We start from the raw sequence: 8,757 nt of genomic DNA on the forward strand, positions 1-8,757 counted from the left end.
GCCTCGCACCACCTTCGAGGGCGGAGCCCGGCCCGCGCGGCTCCGGCTCCCTCCCCCGCCGCGCCGGGAGACCGCCCCCCAGAGTCCCCGGGGACACGGAGCCTTCTCCCCCTTCCCAGAGGTCGGGGGGTGGGGTGGGGGTCGGGGAGAGGCGCCTCCCGCTTGCAGGCAGGAAGGGGCTCGCGGCCACCCTTCCTTCTAAGAAACATGAAGTCCTCCTATAAACCGTGGTGGCAGATGCCAAAAGGCAGGTATTAGGAAAGGGCCCCTAGTTTGACCGCAAAGGTCAAGAGAGAAGTTTCTCTCGCCATTGACCCTTAGCTGCGCCAAGAGCGGCCTCCCCCATGGGAGCTAGAAAGATTGGGGGGGAAAACACAGACACACACACACACACACACACACACGGGGAATAAAAAAGGCATGTGCCTCCCCTCTCATTTCCCCCTTCCTCTAGTTCAGGGGTCTTTAAGCCAGAGTTCAGGATGATCTCAGAAAATTCCAGAGCACTCTCCTGACTTAGAATGAAAAATGTTCTGTGCGCGCTGGAGGGAAGCCCATGCTTGGCTCCAGGCTCCAAGGTGTGATCTTACCCTCAAAACAGAACGGCTTTGGGGCGAGCTGACAGCCAGGAACAGGACCGTTCCCTCCACCTTCCCTCAGAGGTGGGGCGCTCTGGACACCCGGCCCTCTCCCTGTCCCTCAAGGTCCCAGAAAAGCCTACCCAACAGTTGCCCAAAGGACCCTCCATGTCTGGTAAGACCTGGAACCCCCGCATTTATACACTTTTCCTCAGCTTTCCAGAGCTCTCCTGTTCCCTCTCATAGTTGACTTCACAGACGCGTGAAGGAACAGGCACAGGAGGCTGAGGGACACCTGGAGTGACAGTCTCGGTGAGCTCCCCAGGTCTCCTAGCTTCACCTCCCGCCTTCTCACAGCCTGCTCTGCAGCCAGAGCCAGGCTTCAGCAGGAAACTCTGAACCTGTCACCCTTGCTCCCAATTCTGTGGGGACAGTCCCATTACCGGTCCCCCGTGGCCCCTGCCCACCCTGCCCCTTTTCCCACCTCGCTGCCGCAGGCCCCAGCTTCTCCCGCCCTCCCTCTGTTCCCCAGATTCTCCGAGTGTCTCCTGCCCTCGAGACCTTTATAGCACTGTTCCCTCTGTCTGGACATGTCTCTGCTCCTCCCGTGCAGGCTCCTGTTGCAGATAGAGGTCAGCGTAAACGTCACACCCTCAAATGTCCCAGCCACCCTGAGCAGAACCCAAATTATCGATCATGGCAACCTGTTTTACTGCAGTTTTACTTATTTATGCTGGTTTTTAACATCTGTCTCCTTCCCCCTCCCCCAAATTGTGAGTTTTATCAGGGCTGAGACCTTGTCTGACACAGAGAATCCCCATCGGCTGCCATAGCACAGGCACTCCAAACACTGTTAAAATGAATGCGAGAACAAGTAAAGGAGAAGTGAAAATTACTCTGGGGAAGGGCCTTGAAAGTGCATCTAATTTTGCAATACCCAAGGACAAGGAGAACATGTCTGAGGACCTTCGGGGAGGCAGGGTCCGTGGGAAGAATTTTAATTCTGGGTTCTTCTGCTCCACTCCCCCTGGGTGCAGGACTTCCCATTACCCACTGGAGAAAGAGAAAGGGCCATCGGGCTGTTTTAATTTCACCCTGGGTTGTTTTTTTTTTCGGAAACCAGTTACACTAAGTAACAGGTGTTAACTGCCCCAGGAAAAAGACCCTTGAAAAAGAAATTCAAGTCACCAAACACCTTCCATGCCTGGCACGGCAGGCAGCTACTGTTTCCTGGGCGCTTAGAGGGACGAGGTATTTGTCAGTTCTTCTACACTCATGTCTCATTGAAGCCTCTCGCTGTTCGCTCTGAAGCAAGTATCATCGGTCTCTTTTACAGAATCTGAAACCGAGGCTTGGGGAAGTAACTGGCCCAGGTGTAGAGAAGCAATGGCTTCTCCTTCCGTCTCAACTCAGAGATCAGCCCTTCTGGAAAGCTCTCCAGACCAGTCTTGTCTGACCCCAGGCAGCCTCAGGCCTCCTGTGCTGTGTCCTCTGCCTTCCCTGACCCCTCCCCACATCCCACGTTTCCTTCTACTGATGCACACAGCACCTTAATTAGGAGAACCTAGAAGGGAGGGCTGGGTCCTGTGAGGCCCTACGTCCCCAAAGGCCTAGAGTGGGACTGGAGCTTCCATGGGCATCTGCACGAAGGTGAGAGGTGAGGGAGGAGACTGGCAGCCCATCCCAGGGGCCAAGGCCAGCCTGTCCATGCAGGGATGACCAGGGAAGCTCACCTACCTCTGGAGTAGAAATCCAAGGAGACCAAGAGCTGTTTATTTTTCAGCACACAAAAGATGAGGGGCCCTTCTTGAGATGCCGCCTGCCCCGGGGCCGGGGAGTGAAACTGAACCCACCTCGTACGTGGGAATGGCTTAGGCGTCTCTGCTCCTTGGGGAGCACCATGGGCCCCAGTCAGCAGGTAGCATTCCAAAGACTGGGCGGGAGAGGCGCTGGGTAGGGGGAGCCCTGTCTCTTACCCGCCCAGTTCTGGGTGGGGCCTTCCAATCACTGTCTTGTTGGGTCCCCACACCCACCAAAGCCCCAGCCTTGGCAGGTATCACTTCCCTTTCATGGGAGATGTGGGAGGGGGCCAGGCACGGAGAGGGGCTGGGCAGAACAAAAGTCTATGCTGAGCCACTGGGCCCCAGCGATCCGTATCCCTCCTGACCCCGGGAAGCCTGGTGCGGTGGGATCTCTACCTCCCACTTCCACTTGGCAGAGGAGACTGAGGATGGGGGAGGCGGCACCCCCCTCCCAGTCCCCCTCAGCCCTCCTGCAGGTCCCCTCCCTGGCTAGAGAGTCAGAGAGCCAGGATGGGAGTCCTGGCTGCCCCAGCCCACCGCACCGCCTCCAGAGAACCTCGGGCGCTCAGCTCGTGGGCAGCAGAGCAGGGCCTGGATTGTGGGGCCTCCTGCTCTTTGTAGAAGGGGAGCTGCTGCTCCAGGTGGGGATGGCATGGACTTCAGGGGTGCTGAGTGGCAGGCCAGCCAGGGCTGTTCTCCCTAACGGCCTTGTTTGTAGTCGTGGAGACACCCACAGCCAGGGAGCTTTAGGGAAAGGGACAAACAACTGCGGCTTTGTGGGGAGATGCTGCCCCAAACTGCACGCTCCTCTCCCGGCCCCGCTGAGCGGTGGATGAGAAGTGAGGGCCTGGAGTTCGTGAGAAGGGCTAGGCGGAGACCAGGAGCGGAGCAGTGGGAACCACGGTCCCCAGATGCATCACAGAGACGGTGATGAAAGACAGACAGATGGAGGGTGTGATGGTGCCCGGCTCTGGAAACCCCACCCTGTGGAAATCAAAGGCCTGGGCTGAAACAGAAACGAGAAGTGTTATAAACGCTCATGTGTTTCTGATGACAAAGGCCTCCGGGCTCAGTGGCACCGGGTGTGACCCCACCAGGTCATCTTTCCTAACCACGTCAGTCACTCTGATGGCTTTTGTGTCGGTATGCCCAAAGGAGGGGGATCTTCCAAGAAACTGAGAGCTCATCAGAGGCAAAAAAAAAAGAGCAACTGTGGGTGAAATTCAGTGAAATTCAGAGGCTTGGGACTCCCTGACCACAGCCCACAAGTCGTTTTCACATTCTAAGTCTCAGCTTCTTAGAGATGCTGCCCTATGGCCAGAGCCCCATCAGTTCTTGCCTTGTGAGCCAGTAATTAGTTGAGAGCTGTTAAATCCTTATATGTACGTGCGCTCAGTCCTGTCTGACTCTATGCAAGCCCATGGACTGTAGCCCTCCAGGTTCCTCTGCCCGTGGAATTTTCCAGGCAAGAATGCTGGAGTGGGTAGCCATTCCCTTCTCCAGGGGATCTTCCTGACCCAGGGATTGAACCCGTGTTTCCTGTGTCCCCTGCAATTGGCTTCCCTGGTGGCTCAGAGGGTAAAGAATCTGCCTGCAATGCAGGAGACCTGGGCTTGATCCCTGGGTTGGGAAGATCCTCTGGAGAAGGGAAAGGCTACCCACTCCAGTATTCTGGCCTGGAGAATTCCACGGACAGAGGAGCCTGGCAGGCTATACAGTCCGTGGGGTCACAAAGAGTTGGACATGACTGAGCGACTCTCACTTCTCTTCCTGCATTGGTAGGTGGATTCTTTACCACTAGCACCAGCTGGGAAGCCCACCTAATACACGCTCATGTTTTATGCTGCTGCTGCTGCTGCTGCTAAGTCACCTCAGTCGTGTCTGACTCTGTGAGACCCCATGGACAGCAGCGCACCAGGCTCCTCTGTCCACAGGATTCTCCAGGCAAGAACACTGGAGCGGGCTGCCATTTCCTTCTCCGTGTTTTATGTTAGTTAAAAACTTATGTTTAACAAGGACAATAATAGAGTGAGGAAAAGCTCTAGTTCCAAGCTTCAGTTCAGATCCTCACTAATGCCATGTCCCAGCTGTGTAAGCCTGGACACGTGACTCAGCCTCTCTGCCTCGGCAGTCTCATCTGTAAAATGGGGATGATAATAATAGCACGTCCCTCATAGGACTGTTGCGACACTTAGTTAATATGAAGTGCTTAGGGACTTCTCTGGCTGTCCAATGGTTAAGAATTGCCTGCCAATGCAGGGGACACGGGTCCGATCCCTGGTCTGGGAAGATTCCACATGCTGCGGAGCAACTAAGTCTGTGCACTACAGCTACTGAAGCCTGCACTCCCCAGAGCCCACCCGCCCCAGGGAGAGACGCCGCTGCAGTAAGGCCCGCGTACCGCAAAGAAGAGTATAGTCCCTGCTCGCTGCAGCTAAAGAAAGCCCGTGCCTAGCAACGAAGACCCAGTGCAGTCAGAAATAAAAGTTTTAAAAATCTAAAACTTAAAAATAAATAAAGTGCTCAGAGCAGTGCTGGGCACACAGCATATCCCCACCAAGTGTTCCCTGTTACTATTTGTACCATCACTACTTACAAGACACAGGGCTCAGAAGCCTCCAATTGATCCCCACCGCCTAAAAGACAAAATCCAAACTCCTTAGCTTGACATGCAAGGGCTCCCCTGAACTGGCCCAAACCTGACTCCCCAGACTCACCCTCCACACACCTCTTGGGTATATGGCCGTCACCCTGACCCCTGAGCTATCCCTGTGGGTGCTGACCTCCCAAAAGGAGTCTGCTGAGTCCATGACATCTGTCAGGCCCCAGGCTGTAAGCTGAGGGAGTAGCACTTGCTCCCCACCCTCAAGGGATCTATGACTGATACCGTCTTTCCCAAGTCCCCCTTTTGGGACTTGCCTGGTGGTCCAGTGGCTAAGAGACTGCATTCCCAATGCAGGGGGCCTGGGTTTAATCCTTGGTCAGGGAACTAGATCCCACGTGCCACAACTAAGGCTCGATGCTGCCAAAAAAATACAAAAGACTATGCTGTCTCCACCACAGCTACTGGTCTCCACGTCTAGCCTACCTCTTCCTCCAGGAAGTCCCCCCTTCTCCCGACTCAGAGGGAATCATGCCCATCCCTCTGGTGTACCCCAAGCATAGCATCTGCATTTCATTCAGGCCTTTGTCCAGGTGTCTTCAGCGCAGGGATGGACCTGGGGGATGGGCGACAATTACGTTATTTCCCTCCATCCCCCGTATCCAGCACAGAACCTGGTATATAGATAACTGGTTAATTTGTATCCAAGATTTTCACTCGGGCAAAGGCATCTGTGACTTCAGTGAAGAAGAAACAGGGTAGAGTTGCTTGATGACAAGTAAAATTCAAATAGGACAAATTTGGGCAAGGAGCATATAGTAAATATATACTATAAAGCATATAGTAAAAATACATAGCCATCGCTCCGGAAGATGACACCAGGTAACACCTACTGCTACTGTTACATGATCTATAACATTGCTCAGTGTCTTTTACATGAGAAATTTCCATGTGATTAATCTCTTTCTTGTTTTAAATATTTATTCATTTGGCTGTGCTGGGCCTTCGTTGCCACACTTGAGATCTTGTCTTAACGGCAGCTTGCAGGATCTTTAGTGGCAGCAAATGAGAAATGTTAGTTGCGGCACGTGGGATCTAGTTCCTTGACCAGGGATCAAACCCAGGCTCCCCTCATTGGGAGTGCAGAGTCTTAGGCACTGGACCCGTTGGGAAGTCCCTCCATGTGATTAAGTCCTTTTTACATTTACCACTAAGTTCCTGGAGGAGTGAACTGCTTCTTAGTTCTTTGATAAGAAGAATCACAGGAATTAGCTGAGGAAGCTCACAGCCAAATCAAGCACTTTTCTGGCCTTTATTTTCAGCTTTGTCCTTGTCCACGTTTTCTGCTCTATTTTCTCTGCTCCTGATTTTTCATTTCTACTGTGTATCATTTGATTGATGTGTTTCAGTTGCAACCCATCATGAATCCTTTTTGGAATAAAGTGAATTTGAAACAACCTGCATCACGAAACATCCCTGCCCTAACTCGATTCTCCTGGGACTGCAGCTTCGATGTATTTATTCAACAGCAGGAATGAAGCAGGAAAGACAGACCTTGGCCCCTGGATCATGTGACCATGTCATTTCCCTCCTAAGGCCTCGGCTTCCTCATCTATAAAATGGTTCAGTATAAAGATTTTTTTTTAATCTATTTATTTGGCTGAGCTGGTCTTAGGTGCAGCATATGAACTCTTAGGTGTGGCATGTGGGATCTAGTTCTCTGACCAGGGATTGAACCCAGGCTCCCTGCATTGGGAGTGTGGAGTCTTAGCCACTGGACCACCAGGGGAGTCCCTGAAAAGCTTTAATGAGCTGAAACGAACTGCCTGGCACCAAGCATCCCATCCCCAAGTGACCTGGCACTTGGGGGGAAACACGGCAGCCTAATAAGCTGCTTCTGTTTATTCTCCTTCCTCAGCTTTCCCATTTGCTTCTGTACCCGTCCAGATTTCCTGATCTTGGCCTTAGCTCAGTTAACACTGGTGTGAATCTTGCTCTGCTGCCGTACTCAAGGCAAAAGCAGCCGTCTTCCTGGGTGATCGAGGCTAATGTCCACAATGATAAGTCCAATTACGGAAGGATAGGATGTACTCCTGACACGATGGGATGCAGATGGTACTTCACCTCTGTGCTTTCCTCCCCAGAGCAATGGCCACGGTCAAGACGAACTTAAGGAGACACAGCAAGTAAACGTGATGGGGTGTGCGTGGTGCGGGGGGGGCTACCCCGGTAGCTCAGCTGGTAAAGAATCTGCCTGCGATGCAGGAGACCCCGGCTTGACTCCTGGCTTGGGAAGATCCCCTGGAGAAGGGATAGGCTACCCACTCCAGTATTCTTGCCTGGAGAATCCCCATGGACAGAGGTGCCTGGTGGGCTACAGTCCCAAATAGTTGGACACAACTGAGCAACTAAGCACAGTACACGCTCGGTGGGATCCTAGAACAGAAAAAGGACCTTAGGCAGAAACTTCAAGAAAACTGAGGGAATTCCCCGGCAGTCAGGTGGTTAAGACTCGGTGCTTCCAATGCTGTGACTCAGGGTTCAATCCCTAGTTGGGGCACTAAGAGCCCACAAGCCATGTGACATGGCCAAAAAAATTGAAATTAAAAAAAAAAAAAAAAAGGCAAATTAAGGGGCTTCCTTGGTGGGCCAGCAGTTGGGACTCCATGTACCCAGTGCAGGGGGCTTGGGTTCATTCCGTCTCTGGTCCAGAAACTAGGGTCCCGCAAAGCAAGGCCAAAAAAAAAAAGGCATAAAGACTTTAGTTAGTAACAATGTATCAGTGTTAGTTCATTAATTGTGACAAATGTTCCATGTCATATGTAAATAATAGGGGAACCAGGTATGGGGTATAAAGGAACTCTTTTCAATCTTCCCAATGATGCTATACATCTAAAACAGTTCTAAAATAAAATGTTTATTAAAAAAAAATAATTAGCTGCCTCTTGAGAAATCTGTATGCAGGTCAGGAAGCAACAGTTAGAACTGGACATAGAACAACAGACTTGTTCCAAATAGGAAAAGGAGTATGTCAAGGCTGTATATTGTCACCCTGCTTATTTAACTTATATGCAGAGTACATCATGAGAAATGCTGGGCTGGAAGAAGCACAAGCTGGAATCAAGATTGCCAGGAGGAATATCAATAACCTCAGATATGCAGATGACACCACCCTTATGGCAGAAAGTGAAGAGGAACTAAAAAGCCTCTTGATGAAAGTGAAAGAGGAGAGTGAAAAAGTTGGCTTAAAGCTCAGCATTCAGAAAACGAAGATCATGGCATACGGTCCCATCACTTCATGGGAAATAGATGGGGAAACAGTGGAAAGAGTGTCAGACTTTATTTTTTGGGGCTCCAAAATCACTGCAGATGGTGATTGCAGCCATGAAATTAAAAGATACTTACTCCTTAGAAGGAAAGTTATGACCAACCTAGATAGCATATTCAAAAGCAGAGACATTACTTTGCCAACAAAGGTCCGTCTAGTCAAGGCTATGGTTTTCCCAGTGGTCATGTATGGATGTGAGAGTTGGACTGTGAAGAAGGCTGAGCGCCGAAGAATTGATGCTTTTGAAGTGTGGTGTTGGAGAAGACTCTTGAGAGTCCCTTGGACTGCAAGGAGATCCAACCAGTCCGTTCTGAAGGAGATCAGTCCTGGGATTTCTTTGGAAGGAATGATGTTAAAGCTGAAACTCCAGTACTTTGGCCACCTCATGCGAAGAGCTGACTCATTGGAAAAGACTCTGATGCTGGGAGGGATTGAAGGCAGGAGGAG

General features: G+C 51.6%; 1 protein-coding gene across 2 annotated transcripts in view; it reads right to left on the reverse strand.

Annotated features, from left to right (window-relative positions):
* ECE1 (endothelin converting enzyme 1) overlaps positions 1 to 8,757 on the reverse strand; it is a 117,252-nt gene that overhangs the window by 63,546 nt on the left and 44,949 nt on the right. Inside the window, exon 1 of one of the 2 annotated variants that reach the window (XM_010829981.1) lies at positions 2,316 to 2,521. The exons of the other annotated variant lie outside the window; for it this stretch is intronic. The gene's annotated coding sequence lies outside the window, so the exon portion shown is untranslated. Of the gene's footprint in view, positions 1 to 2,315; positions 2,522 to 8,757 lie in introns of those variants that run through there. 2 annotated transcript variants of the gene reach the window in all.

This window comes from Bison bison, unplaced genomic scaffold (genome assembly GCF_000754665.1).
Source record: "Bison bison bison isolate TAMUID 2011002044 unplaced genomic scaffold, Bison_UMD1.0 scf7180017864516, whole genome shotgun sequence".
Taxonomy (NCBI): domain Eukaryota; kingdom Metazoa; phylum Chordata; class Mammalia; order Artiodactyla; family Bovidae; genus Bison; species Bison bison.